This window comes from Pinus tabuliformis, chromosome Q (assembly GCF_031772625.1).
Source record: "Pinus tabuliformis cultivar Carrire ecotype Pingquan chromosome Q, CPIR1, whole genome shotgun sequence".
Lineage (NCBI taxonomy): Eukaryota > Viridiplantae > Streptophyta > Pinopsida > Pinales > Pinaceae > Pinus > Pinus tabuliformis.
In genome coordinates, this window is record NC_142296.1 from 899,585,478 (window position 1) to 899,600,093 (window position 14,616).

Here is a 14,616-nt window from a genome sequence, read left to right on the forward strand (position 1 = left end):
TTTGCAAATTCAACCATACTTTGTCGCCCATCTGAAACTTGTATGGCACCCGATGTTGATCATGTCGTTGCTTGTAAATGGCATTTGATTTCTCCAGAATGTCGTGGGACCTACTAGCGGATATGTTGGATGTGCTCAATGAAGTTGTTTACCTTATAGGTTTCAACCTCGACATGAGCTGAATCTGCTATAGTAACTGCAAATGGCATGGCCACATCAATGGGACATAGTGTTTGGAATCACAAGCCCACCTGAAAAGGGTTGTGGCCAGTCGAGTTGTGGAGAGCCCGTTTATATTTGTTCTAGACATAGGGGAGGCTCTCATCCCATGTGTGTGGATGCTTTGAGTTTTACATGTGCAGAATGTGTATGATCATCCTGTTGACGACCTTTGTCTGGCCATCAGTTTGGGGATGGAAAGTTGTGGACTTAGTGAGCTTAGTGTCCAGCATCGACCAGAGACTGTACCAAATTGTACTGAGGAACTTATTGTCCTAATCTGAGATGATAGAATGTGGGATCCTAAAGTGTACCCACACTAGTTCAAAGAAGAGTTTAGCAGTGGCTTCCATTGTGATATTCTTCTTGAAGGCCGACATAATGGCCATCTTCGAGAATCTGTCGACAACCACAAAAACACAATTGTTTTCATGCTTAGTAGAAAGAAGTCCCGACATGTAATCCATGGATATGGATTCCCAATGTCGAATAAGGGTTGGAAACAGAGTATATAGGCCTTGCTTCTTCATGATCAGTTTGGAAATGGCACAGGAAGTGCAGGATCTGATATACTTCTCGACATCATGTCGAAGATTCAGCCAATAGAAATATTTTGCAGTACTGCCACCATTTTCTCAACCCCGAAATGCCCAGCAACCTGATTGTAGTGTGCTTCCCAAATCATCTTGGCACACTCACTTGAAGGAACACAAAGGTGTCCCAGGTGGCATAATAGGGCATCCTGGAGGTGAAAAATCTGGAACTTGTTGACCCTCCAATAACGTCTGGTATGTGTGGCCGAATTGTGGGTCACTTTTGTAGAGAAGTGGTCAATCAGAAGTCTCGTGCCCACAAGAGTTGAGCATGGTGGTTAACACCATGATCGGTGATCGGCTGAGGCAATTTGCAACATTATTGGTGCTTCCCTTCTTATACTTGATATTCAAATGGAATTGTTGCGGGTATGTGGACCACTTCTGATGGTAATCATTATGAAACTCCCCTTGTGTCTATATGAACTACAAGGGCCAGTGGTCTATGTGGATGACCGTTTTCTTCCCCAAAACGTAATGCTTCCATTATCGGCAAGCCTGCACAATGGAATGCATCTCTTTGTCATAGGTGGGATACTTCCGAATTTTGTCTGAAAGTGTCTCACTGTGACATGCCACTGGATGCCCCTATTGAGGAAGGACTACCTCAATAGCATAGTCAGAGGCATTTGTCTCAATCTCAAATGGTTATATCAAGTCTGGTAATGTGAGCACTGGTGTAGAGCAGAGGTGATGTTACAACTCTGTGAATGCCTTCTGTTGAGATTCAGACCAAAATAATTTTTCTTTCGCTCCTCCCTTGGTGACTTGATTCAAGGGCCAAGTGATATGAGAGAATCCCAACACAAACCTGTGGTAGAAATTGGCAAGACCCAGAAGTTGCAGAGCTCTGTCAGAGTGGTTGGAGCTGGCCAATCCCGAATGACTCGGATCTTGACTGGATCCACATGCAACCCCCATTCATCAATAATGTATCCCAAGTATTGAACCTGGGTCATGCCAAAAGTGCATTTCTCCAAATTGGCACATAGCTTGTGTTGCCACAGTGTTTGGAGGACTTGTCGAATGTGGCGGAGGGCTCTTCCCAACTCTGGCTGAAGATCAGGATTTCATCCAAGTATACCACTACAAATGAGTTGGTGTTAGGCCCCTATATAACTAGTGTAACCCCTTATTGTTATTAGTACAACCCACTTATTATATATTAATGTATCCATGTAGTGCCCATATTGTTACTATTGTGCCCCATAGAAGCCCACTATTGTTATTATTGTGCCCTTACATTATTATTGTTATGTCGGCTCTGATTATGTTATGACCCCTTAGACTCCTATATATAGAAAGGAGGTATTTTCATTTGTATCATCCAAGAATTGTTCATTTATGTAATGCAAAGGAGTTTTCCCCCTCGAAGAGGCTGAATTCTCAGGCGTTGATCTATCTTTTCTATCTTTTCTTGAGCAGGTTTCATAACATTTGGTATCAGAGCTTTGGATTCTAGGGTTTCGCTGCTCCAAATAGGTCATCACAGCATTTTCACTATAACTTTTTTTCTGTGATGTTTCAGAAGCTAAAAAAAACCCATTTGAGAAGACATCGCGCTGAACCTCGGGTCCGAATTTCAGAGCTTTTTGCTCTATGTTTGCGGAGATATGATCTAAGGAAGCTGGTCTTTTTGAAGACTCCTGAATTAAATTCCAAATAGGTGACCTGGGGAAAATCGTCATAACTTTCTCTCTGAGAATTGGATTGAAATTTTGTAAGAAGGTACAGAAAGAGGATAGATTGTAGTTTCTTATATATATTTTTTAGTTCCAAAGGTCGAAATAGTGACACGTGGCACTTCATACAAGTTCGCTCTTCTGGAAAGGTTTATAATCAGGTCATCTTGGGATATTGTGTATAACTCTTCCTTGGAGAATCCAATTGGGATCAGAATGGTGGCATTGGAAAGAGGACACAGAGGGCTACTACTGGTCACAATTTCAAAACTTAAAGATCCGAAAGTACAGAGTTACAGTCGTTTCAAGATCCAGCTCCTAAAATCAAGAAAAAGCAAGATGAGGAAGTTTGATGGCAAGGATCCGGTAAATTGGATACTTCAGATGGAGCAATATTTTGATCTACATGGTGTACCACTGTTACAAAAGGTATGTATTGCATCTTCATATTTAGAACCGATCAATTTTTATGGTATGAAGGGCTTTGTTCTCGTAAACAACTTGTTACGTGGTCAATTTTCACAGAGGAAATGATAGCACATTATGAGGATACAAAGAGCAACACCTTCTTTAGAGCAACACCACAACAATTGGAAAGAGTAAAAGGGCTTTGTGACATAGTGGAAAGCATAATTATGGAAACCACAAAGCATACCCCTCACAACTATAAAGATGGAAGTGTTGTTTCTCCTAGCCTTCCACAACCTGCAAGGGTTACACCCACAACAATTGGAAGAAAAAAGAGAAAAAGGGTTTTGGTACAATTGTGATAGCAAATGCACTAAAGGTCATAAGTGTGCTAAGAAGAAATTATTTTACATAGAATATGAAGAGGAGGAAGAAAAGGATCAAGAAACATCAAAAGAAGAAGATATATGCCAGAACCCCACCCCAGAGAAAGAAGAAATGAATCAGACCATATCTTGTAAAGCATTGGCAAGAATTACCACTCCTCAAACTCTCAAGATAAAAGGACATATCAAGAAGAAAAAGGTGCAAGAAGTGAAAGATCACATCAAGAAAGAAGAAATGAATCCAACCATATCTTGTAATTCATTGGTTGAAATTACCACTCCTCAAACTATCAAGATAGAATGACATATCAAGAAGAAAAATGTTCAAGAAGTGAAAGATCATATCGAGCATCAAGAAATGAATCTGACCATATCTTGTAAAGGATTGGAAGAAATTACCACTCCTCAAACTCTAAAGATAGAAGGACATATCAAGAAGAAAAAGGTTCAAGCAATGAAAGATCACATCGAGCATCAACAACAAGTTCTCCAACTTTTAAAGGATAACACCACTTCGGTGAAAAATCAAACGAAACAACAGGTAGATCAACATCGTAGTGAAATTTTTTTGATGTGGGTGATTGGGTATTTTTACTGCTACATCTCAAGCAAGCTATTTATGAGAAGGAAATTTTGGCAATACTACATGCACTTAAAAAATGGTGACCTTATCGAATGGGAAGACTCTTCAAGGATGAGGATGTGGAAGCATTATTTTGTGATATTTTTATTATCCAACTAGATTGGATAAACGAAACAAAGGATGAATGGAAGAAGGATGAAGAAGTATGGCCACTTATTTAAAAGTTGTGAAAGATCCCAATTCAAACAATATTGCCAGAAATTAAAGAGGAAGGAAAAATCATATTGGAACCTAGAGCAGCCACAGAAACAAGAACTCGACAGCTACGAAATCGATCAATTTTAGAGTATCTCATCAAGTGGAAGAACTTACCCACTGAAGATTCCACATGGGAGGACAAGAATTTTATACAGAAGCATCAAGAACTACTCAAGCGTTAAGGGAAACGCTTTTTGAAGGAGAGGGTCATGTTAGGCCCCTATACTACTAGTGTAACCCCTTATTGTTATTAGTACAACCCACTTATTATATATTAATGTACCCATGTAGTGCCCATATTGTTACTATTGTGCCCCATAGAAGCCCACTATTGTTATTATTGTGCCCTTACATTATTATTGTTATGTCGGCTCTGATTATGTTATGACCCTTTAGACTCCTATATATAGAAAGGAGGTCTTTTCATTTGTATCATGCAAGAATTGTTCATTTATGTAATGCAAAGGAGGTTGCCCCCTCGAAGAGGCTGAATTATAAGGCGTTGATCTATCTTTTCTATCTTTTCTTGAGCTGGTTTCATAACAGTTGGTGAATGGCTACAAGATGTCATCCATCAGCCTCATGAAGGTTACAGGAGCATTCGTCAACTCGAAAGGCATAACCAACCATTCAAAAAGGCTCTCCTTGGCTTTGAAGGAAGTCTTCTACACATCGGAGGGTTCGATTGGTATCTGGTGATATCTTGATTTCAAGTCGGTCTTGCTGAAATATTTTTCCCCTTCAGTTGGTCCAGAAGGTCATCAATCCGTGGGATCAGGTACCTATTCCAGACAGTGATGTTTTTCAGCGCCCGATAGTCAATAAAGAGTCTCCAAGTCCCATCCTTCTTATGTACCAACACGATCAATCTCCCACAGAGTAATGAACTCGGCCGATTTGACCTTTCTGCAGCAACTCCTCAATTTGCCTCTTGATTTCGTCGTTCTCCATAACAAAGCGCTGATAGATTGATCCATTGGGTAGCGACGCACCTAGGGTCAAATTGATGGAGTGCTTGACCTGACAGTGTAGAGGCACCCCTGCGGGGGAGGTGAAGATGTCCTCGTAGTCCTCAACGACCTCATCCATATGTTGTTGTCGCGTGGAGGGGCCCTATTTGGAGGTCATGGCTACCGTCTTCTTCTTTCCTTAAGGGCGTATCATCAGGAAAATGAATTTCCCGATTTTGGAAATGAGCTTACTGCATTGTTTTTCGATAAACAAAGAGATGACGGTAGGCATGTTACCTCTAGGATCCTATACAACTTATTTCCCAAAGTAACAATAACAGCACAAGACCTTGACTCATACACAGCATGTCGTTTCCATAAGTATGGTTGGCCTAATAAAACATCACAAACATCAAGGGGAGCAAGGTCACATAATACCTCATCCATGAAGGGCTTGATGTTGTATGGAAGGCGACACTACTGGCTCACGCAAAGATCCTGTCGTTGGTGAAGCCACCCGATGGTGTAAGGTTGTGGATGTGTTGTGGTTAGTAAGCCCAGTCGCTTCACGACCTCTACCGAAATGAGGTTCTTTTGGCTCCTGCTGTCGACAATGAAATGTAGCGGGGAACTCTTTACCCACATCTGGAAGTGGATGAGGCGCTCCTCCTCCTCTGGTTCTTCGGGTTCCTCCTTTTGGATCTTCATGGTGGTAACGATGGCATTGGGCTCTGCATCGATAATCTGCTTCCCCTTATCATTCCCCTTGTCATGTTCTGACTTAGAGTCGGAACATGCATCTGATTCCGAAGCCTTTAGCTCGGCCACTAGTGACTGCTTGGCCTGACATTCACTTGTGTTGTGAGTGGAGCTCTTATGGAACTCACACCACTTTCTCGTGTCCTTCTTCAGCTTTGTGGTGTTGTTCTTTTCTTGCGGCTTTGGCGAGTTTTCCTAGGCTACCCCACCTTGGCATTGTCCTTTGTTTTGTGGTTTGGGGGCACCTTTCCCTTGCTTCGAATTCACAGATCCAAAGTATCGCTTCTTTTGTTTAAACTTTTGCTCGATCCTGACAACATATCGGTATGTCGTACCGAGCGAGGAGATGTCCAAGAACTCTATCTTGTCCTAGATGTACTTGTGTAGGCAGTCGTGGTACTTAAGAACCAAATTCTTCTTAGAATCCTGGATACCCAACTTTGTGAGAAGGTTATGAAAAACATTGGTAAACTCTGGCACATCTTGGTCCCTTCCCTGTCGTAGGATTATCAACTTTATGTATTTATCCTTATTGCTCCTGATAGGGTAGTACTACTCCTTGATGGCATCCCGGAATGATTTCCAAGTGGGTGCGGCTGAAAACAGTGAGTTTGTACTTTCATCCTTCTACTCAGTAGGTTTCCCACCAGTCCTTGACGTGGGGGGCTGCTTTGAGAAGTGCAAAAGTGATCTTTTCCCGGCTGGAAAAATCATGAATGGAAAAATATCCTTCTAGCAGATTTAACCATTTATCTACAATGTCTACATCTATCTGACCCTCAAATATGGGAATGTCAAAGTTAACTTGTACCTTAAAGGGTGTGGCACTTCCAGAGTAGCTTCCAGAAGTAGATGTGTCGCCCTTGGGTAACCGCTGAAGGATCTAGGCAAAGGTATCCATCATCATGTTCATTTGTCACTCGAGGGCTTCTTCGAGCAAGATTTTGATAGGATCTCCTGCCCCCTCGTCTTTCTTTTCATTCGCCATGGGAGTTCGCCGATATTTGTGAGGCTAGTCTTGCAAAGGTTTGACTAGTTCAAGCCCTAACTCCTTATATCCCGACCTTGTTGAGAACATGTAAAGAAAAACAGGGAAAAAGCAGACCACTCTGATACCGCTGATCCGAATTTAAACAGGAACACAACAAATTACAGATATAACCATAAATACAATGATGCAGCAGAAATAACACTTCATTTCATTAATATCAAATACTAAAATATGCTTACAAATAAAATGGAAATAAGACTAGCTCGGGCGATGGTAGCTTATCTCTGAGAAGAGATGTGGTAGCTACATGCCTCTCAATTGTGTTACAATGAGGCTCCAAGGCCTATTTATTATTGAGAAATAATGGAAAACTCTAACCATCCAAAAACATAACCCTAGGAGATGAAGCACCAAACTATGGACCCCATTTGGGTAACATTGTTACATCAACTTCCTAGGGTCGTAACTTTGGCATACGACCTCCATTTGACGCGCACAATACCTTGTTAGAAGGATCTATCCAAGGACTACAACTTTTGAGTGAGCAACATTAATCTATGACCAATGTTACTCTCGGTTTTCCCAAAAAACGTCGTTTAGGGCCTCAAAACAACTTCGAAGTTCACGACCCAAAAAACTATCAAAAATAGTAAATTATGCTACAAATAAGAAAATTGAAAAGCTAAATGAAATAATGGTGGGGGTGGGTTGCCACCAATATCCACCTGGATCAAGCAAAGAATCAAAGATGTTTCTTGAACACAAAGGTATAACTCTCTGGTTAACACAAATTAAAGCCATCCTCACCAAGGGCAAGGTACCTGCTTCACCTAGCACACCAAAGGCTTCAATTAATTTTTTTTACTCTAAACCTATTTCATGGCGTCTATTTTTTTTTACTACAACTTCTTTACTTAGATTTGGAAGAATATATTTATCTTGTAATCTAAACAACACAACTTCCAATTTGATGTATCTAGGCTTAAGCATTGGAATGATAGCATTGATAGATATGTTGAGATGTTGTATAATCATAGTTTTTTTAGAATTTGTCAAGTTTTAGACTAAAGAACTATTGTTTTGCCACTCATCTAGTTCCCTAGTAAAAGACCTCTATGTTGTATATGTTATCTCTTGTTTGATAAATAAAACACTAAGCTCGCAAAAAAATGTGTTTTTTATAATAAAAAATATCTTTAAAATATTTTATAACAAAGGAAATGGAAGATGGAAGATGTATAACAATGTAAATTAAGATATATATATATATATATATGAAATAGTTTTAATTTATTTTTATTTTTATTTTATTAAGTATTAAGAAGAATGAATTTTTTTTAACTTATAACTGAAAACATTTACTCAAGGTGGTAGGAGGGGGAGGGGTACTCTATGGCCCCAAGGAGGACAAAGGGTCTTGGTCATAAAACAAATAAAACAGAGATATTTGGTCTCTAGTAGGGACTTTTGTTAGCTAAAGAACATGAGGTGGACACACTTAAGGTTATGAAGATTTTCTCCTAATCCTACATCACCTAGTCAAATGTTCCCTCCCAAAGAAGAAATATATGGAAAATATCATGAAAAGAATAGGAAATTTGAAAGATATGCCATCAAAGTATATATCCCCTAAGAGAATTCAATGAAGTACACAAGTATATTATCTAGGGGTGTAAATTGAAGATAGATTAATTAAAGATTAATGGCCAAATCACACTTGTTATAATTACCTAATGGGAAATGAAGTCTATTAAAAAAAAACTATGTTGTAAATTTGGTGTTTTGTTGGAGCAATTTTGTAAAGTATTCACCTACAAAGCTTCTTTAGAAAAATCATATATTTCTATTGGAAAGGAGAAAACAATAAGAAAATTTTGATGAATTAATTCTATAATGCCTAATATATTTGCTACAAACCAAGCACACAATTATATAACACAAATGCTTTTCTAATTTTAAAAGAAAAACAAACCAACAAACCAACAAAACTTTAAAAACATTCCCTCTTGATTTTTAAATGATTTTAAATTAAAATATATTTAAATGAATATTTGATATCAATGTTTTGAGGCAAAATTGGTATTCAAATATAAGAAAGTGATGATAATAGTCTTTGAAGATGTGGTTTAATGATTAGATGAGATAGAAAGTTTGGTTTCCACATATATATGATAGTCTAATCACACAAAACTATATATACCTACAAGCTGCTCCAAACAAAATAATAAGATTTCTTTGGGTGAAAAAAAGAAGATGATAATGACCAAGCCCGATTGCTTACCACAACCCATAAGGCCTTACAAAGCATGGAGCGTTGCTTCACAGCGTAGAGACAACGCAATGGCAGCTGCGGTTTCCTGCGGACTGGTTAAAACCTTGGTGGAATAATCTGCTGCCATTGTTGTCCAAAATACCCATTATAATTATTTGGGTAAGTGAAGTCAGTAGAGTTTGAGGGATGCGACTTATTTGGGTAAGAGAAGTCAGTAGAGTTTGAGGGATGCGACTTCATGGATTGAGTTACATGGCCGCCATTAATATTCTGACGATCAAAACTGCGGTCGTCTCTCATATAATTTTTATTTTGGTCATCACTATCATGAAGCCTACGTCGTTTGCTTCTCTGTTGCTCTAATAACGTCTGTCGCAGCTCATTCTCTTTATCTTCTTCTTCCTCTGTAAGTTTCCCACTTTTCTTGCCATGCTCAAGATCTGCATGCGATTCATTTTCTCTGTTTGGCCAGCAAGAACGAAAGTCCTTACAGTAATCAGGATTACGACCATGAGACCTTTGAAGTATCTTGTTATAAGAGGAAGAGTACCCCAAGGGGCAGCGACTCGCATGGGCGCAGGTACTGTCAACTACCCGATCAGATGATCTTGACCTAACATTCTCTTTTTCCTCTGAGTCATGAGGTTGATATCTTATAAGCTGAACTTCAGAGGCATGAGGTTGATTATATCTGGTAAGCTTGTCATAAATAGCAGAGAAATCTCTGGAACAAAACTCTGGCCTGTGTCTAAATTTGCTGTCTCGGGATGTTAATGGAATCTCGTTATCAGAGTCAGAACTCGATTCTCGGTCAACATAGGCCCTATATCTTCTCCCGGACACCATAGTATATATGAAATAACGTATCCACACACTGATGAAAGCTCAATAGAAACACATCAGGGGTACTGCAGAATATAGAGCTATAGATATACTCTATATATGGGTTTGTCTGATGTGATGTCGCTTCAATCTTCCCTTTCATATCTCCAATTACGATAAAGATAAAAACATTTATCCGTCACTTATAGAGTTAGCAGCCACAATAGAAGTGTAGTAATTCCAAGTGAAATTTTGATTATAACATAAATTCAAGGAATTTTAAAATGTAATGAGTGTAAATTAGAATACTTGGAGTAAGATCATTTAAACTGAATATTTAACACTTAGGGCATAATTAGATTTATTTTAATTTTGAATCTATTTTAGAAATGGATTTATCAAAAATCAAATATTTTAATTTCTTTTTTCACACAAAAAAAATTGATGCTTTTATATTTCATAGATTTTATTTCACCATTAATTTACATAAATTCTTTATAATTTTATTTATATTATATATAAATTTAGCATTTTTACTTATATATAAATATTTTTGTTTTTAATTTTATTATAAAATGGATTTAATTTAGTGATTTATTATTATTATATATATATTTGTGGTACTTGAGTTTATTTTATGTAGTTGGAGGAATGATTGTTACTAGTTTAAATTTCTCATTAATCTATGTCCATATTAGCATAGTAAACCTAGTAGTTATCAGTGTTAGGGGCAATGATGTCCTAATGTTAGAGGCAAATGTTAGAGGTAGAAGTAGTGTGGTGCAATTAAACATGTCAACTTACCAAATGTTAACATGCTTGAAGAAGATAACAACTATTTTACCCAACCATCTAAGACAAACTTTACACAAACACATACACACATAGATAAACAACACTAGCATAGTCATATAAGTTAAATGGTTGTAGAATTGAGGCTTATGTGATACATAACAATTATAAGAAGAGTTTTGGGGTAAATCACATGCAGAAAATCCTTGTCGACCCGAACCAACTAGTGTGGTTCATCCTCAGGACAAGTTGAGGAGTCAAATCATGGCCGCACATTAAATAGGGAGACCAGACCTTCCCAACAGCTAGGTTGACTAGGTTGACCATCAACGGCTAATAAGAAAACCACGGCTAGATAATATTTTAATATTTAAAAAGTCAACAGATAATAAAAATAATATTATAATTATAATAAATAATTTTATATATTATTAAATATTAGAATATAATTCCATTTTATTTATATATATTATAAATATAAATAATTATTTTTTAATTTATTTATTTAAATCAATAGGGATAAGTAAAGAGGGTTTTAGAAATTGTTCTTTCTTATTAAGTTAATATATTTAATTCCTTAATAATTTATTTAAACATTTAAAATTACTATGGACTATTATTTATATATTATTCTTTAGGTTATTAAATTAACTTATTTTCGTTAGGGATAAGTAAAAGGGTTTTTTTTAATAATATTGATTTAGTGGAATTAAAATTATTAATAATAATATCAATATAATAATATTGATTTAATCTGATTTAATACCATTGACTTCATAATATTAGAATTATATAGATTTTATGGTGAAGGGGGGTTTTAGAAAAAAATTCTTTGTTAATAAATTAATTAATTTATTCCTTTTTAATTTATTTAATCACTTAAATTTATATATTAATCTTAGGTTATTAAATCAACTAATTAACACTAGGGGTTTTTTTTAATAATAATGATGTAGCGGAATTAATATTCAATAATATTGATTTAATAATATTGCTATTGATTTAATAATACTTATTGGAAATAACATAGATTTAATCTATATTGATCTTAGGGTACAAAAAAAAAAACCATCTAATAGAGCAAGCCAGGAAAAAATAAATAGAATGAGCGACAAAATTTAAAAGCAAGAATGTCAAGAATAGGACCATTAGTAAAACAACTAAACCAAAGGAAAAACCCTAGGAGGATGGAAAAGACAAGGCTTAAAAGAGAAGGATCCAGGAAATCTCAAAAGCAAGAAAAGGTTAAAAGTGGCGGGGAGTGGGGGAGGAGGTGGGGGAAGGGGGAAAGCCATCTAATAGAACAAGCCAGGAAAAAAAGAAATAGAATGAGCTACAGAATTTAAAAGCAAGAAAGTCAAGAACAGGACCATAAGTAAAACAACTAAACCAAAGGAAAAACCCAAGAGGATTGAAAAGACAAGGCTCAAAAGAGAAGGACCCAAGAAATCTCAAAAGCAAGAAAAGGTTAAACGTGGGGGAGGGGAAGGAAGGCAAGACTAAGAAGAAAGGGCAGGGATCCAGCAACTACTGATCTTCCAACCATCATCTCTATTGAGATTGTTAGGCCTTCTTTCAATTTCAATAGCTTCCCTGAATTTACGGTGATGGAACTGCGCCACCTTGGCAATAACCTCAGCCTCCTCTATGCAAACATGATGCTTGGTCTTCTCTGCATGCTCTGCTAACGCTGAAGACTTGGTTCTCCCATGTCTTAGGTCAGCTGCATGTTCGTTGATCCTTTGATGGATGGAGCGCCCTGTTTCCCCGATATAGGGGGTCCCACAAGAACAAGGGATCAAGTAGACACCCTTCATGTCTTTAGGGTCAACGGGATCTTTCATCAATCGAAGGGATTTATGAATGGTGTTGAGGGGCCTAAAGATTGAGGGAATATTATACTTCCTAAGGATCTGAGCAATCTTGTCTGTGGTTCCCTGGACATAGGGAAGATGGACACCTAGCAGGCGTTCTTTAGGTTCTTTTTTAATAAACGAATTTTTAGAGGCTTTAAGGAAAGCCTTCTGCCCTAGGCGCCTACTATAGCCATTCTCCACAAAGACATTAAGGAGATGGGATTTCTCCTTATCAAAGCTCTCATTATCAGAAATCCTCAGGGCACGAGTAGCGAGGGTGTTAAGAACACCCAACTTTTGCGTGGGGAAATGATGGGAATCGGCATGAAGATACTGCTCAATATGCGTTTTCTTATGGAACACTGAGTGGGAGAGGGAACTGTCCTTATTCTTAGATATAAGAATATCCAAGAAAGGGAGGCAACCATTGACTTCTTTTTCCATGGTGAACTTAATGGTAGAGGACTAATAGTTGAGGTGACTGAAGAAGAGATCCAACTCCTCTTGGCCATGGGACTAGATGACATTAGTGTAATCTACATACCTTTTCCAAAGCTTGGGTAGGAGACGGGCCGACGCTAAAGCTTTGGCTTCGAAATATTTCATAAAAAGATTTGCAACAATAGGGGATAGGGGTGAGCCCATGGCAACACCACAGGATTGTTCAAAGAACTCACCCTCGAAACAGAAAAAAAGTGGAAGTGAGACAGATCTCAACGAGATGCGCAGTATCGGGATCTGTTAGGCGATAGATCACTTCCAAGGCCTCCTTTATAGGGATACAAGTATAAAGGGAGACCACATCAAAGCTGACAAGAATGTCCTTGGGGATGAGATTTATGTCCTTAAGCTCTTTAATGAAAGATGCAGAGTCTTTCACAAAGGACTTTGTATGGCCCACCAGGGGCTTAAGCTTAAGGGCAAAGAACTTAGCTAGAAGGTAGGTCGGACCACCAATGGTGTTGACGATAGGCCTCAAGGTGCCCCTTCTTTATGAATCTTCGGTAACCCATAGATCCTAGGAGTAATGGGACTGCTCTCAATGAGTTTATGGCATATGTAACTCACAGAGCTACTAGATTTGATGGCAAGAGCCACTACCCTAGAAATTTTCTTTAGAGGGTTTTTGGGCAGTTTTTTATAACTGCCACTATTGTAAAGATGGTCTAACATCTTCTTGCGGTAATCATCACTGTTAAGGATGACCGTGGCTCCTCCTTGTCAGCCTTCAGAACAACGATATCTTTGTTCTGGTTTAAGGATTTAAGGGCAAAGAATTCCTCATTGCTGAGGTTCTTCTGAGGGGCTTAGCCTTTCTAAGGACAACAACACAATCCTGCCTAATAGTGCCCTTGATATTATCCGGAAGATCTCTAATCCCATATTCTACATCGCAAATAATGTTATCCACAGGGATTTTTCTAGGGGCAAGGGCAAAGTTTAAACCTTTGCCTAAAAACCTAAAAACAGAAGGGGAAAAATAGAAACTAGATAAGATAACAACTCTATTATTCCGGGAGAGAGAGGGAAGAAAATTCTTGTTTAGATTCATAACCTCATTATTTTGGTTATAATTGTTATTATTCTCAAAAGATAAATCAATATCAAAGTTATTGTTAATATTCATGTTAATGTTAATAAAATCCTTATCATTATTATTATTATCATAGTTATCACATAAATTATTATTCTTATTATCATTATTATTATCACATAAATCATTATTAATATTATTATTATAATAATAATTATTCTTAATATTATTATTGTAATAATAATAATTATTATTATTATAATATAAAATATTATTATTATTAATATTATTACTATTATTATTATGTGAAAAATTATTATGTGAAAAATTACTATGAAGGCTATTAATATTATCACCTAAATTATTATTAATATTATTATAATTACATAAATTATAAATCTTATTATAATAATAATTATTATTATTAATATATAAAAAATTATCATTATTATTATCATTATTATTACTGAAAAACTTATTATCAAAATCCAGCCTAATATGGGAGGAGCGA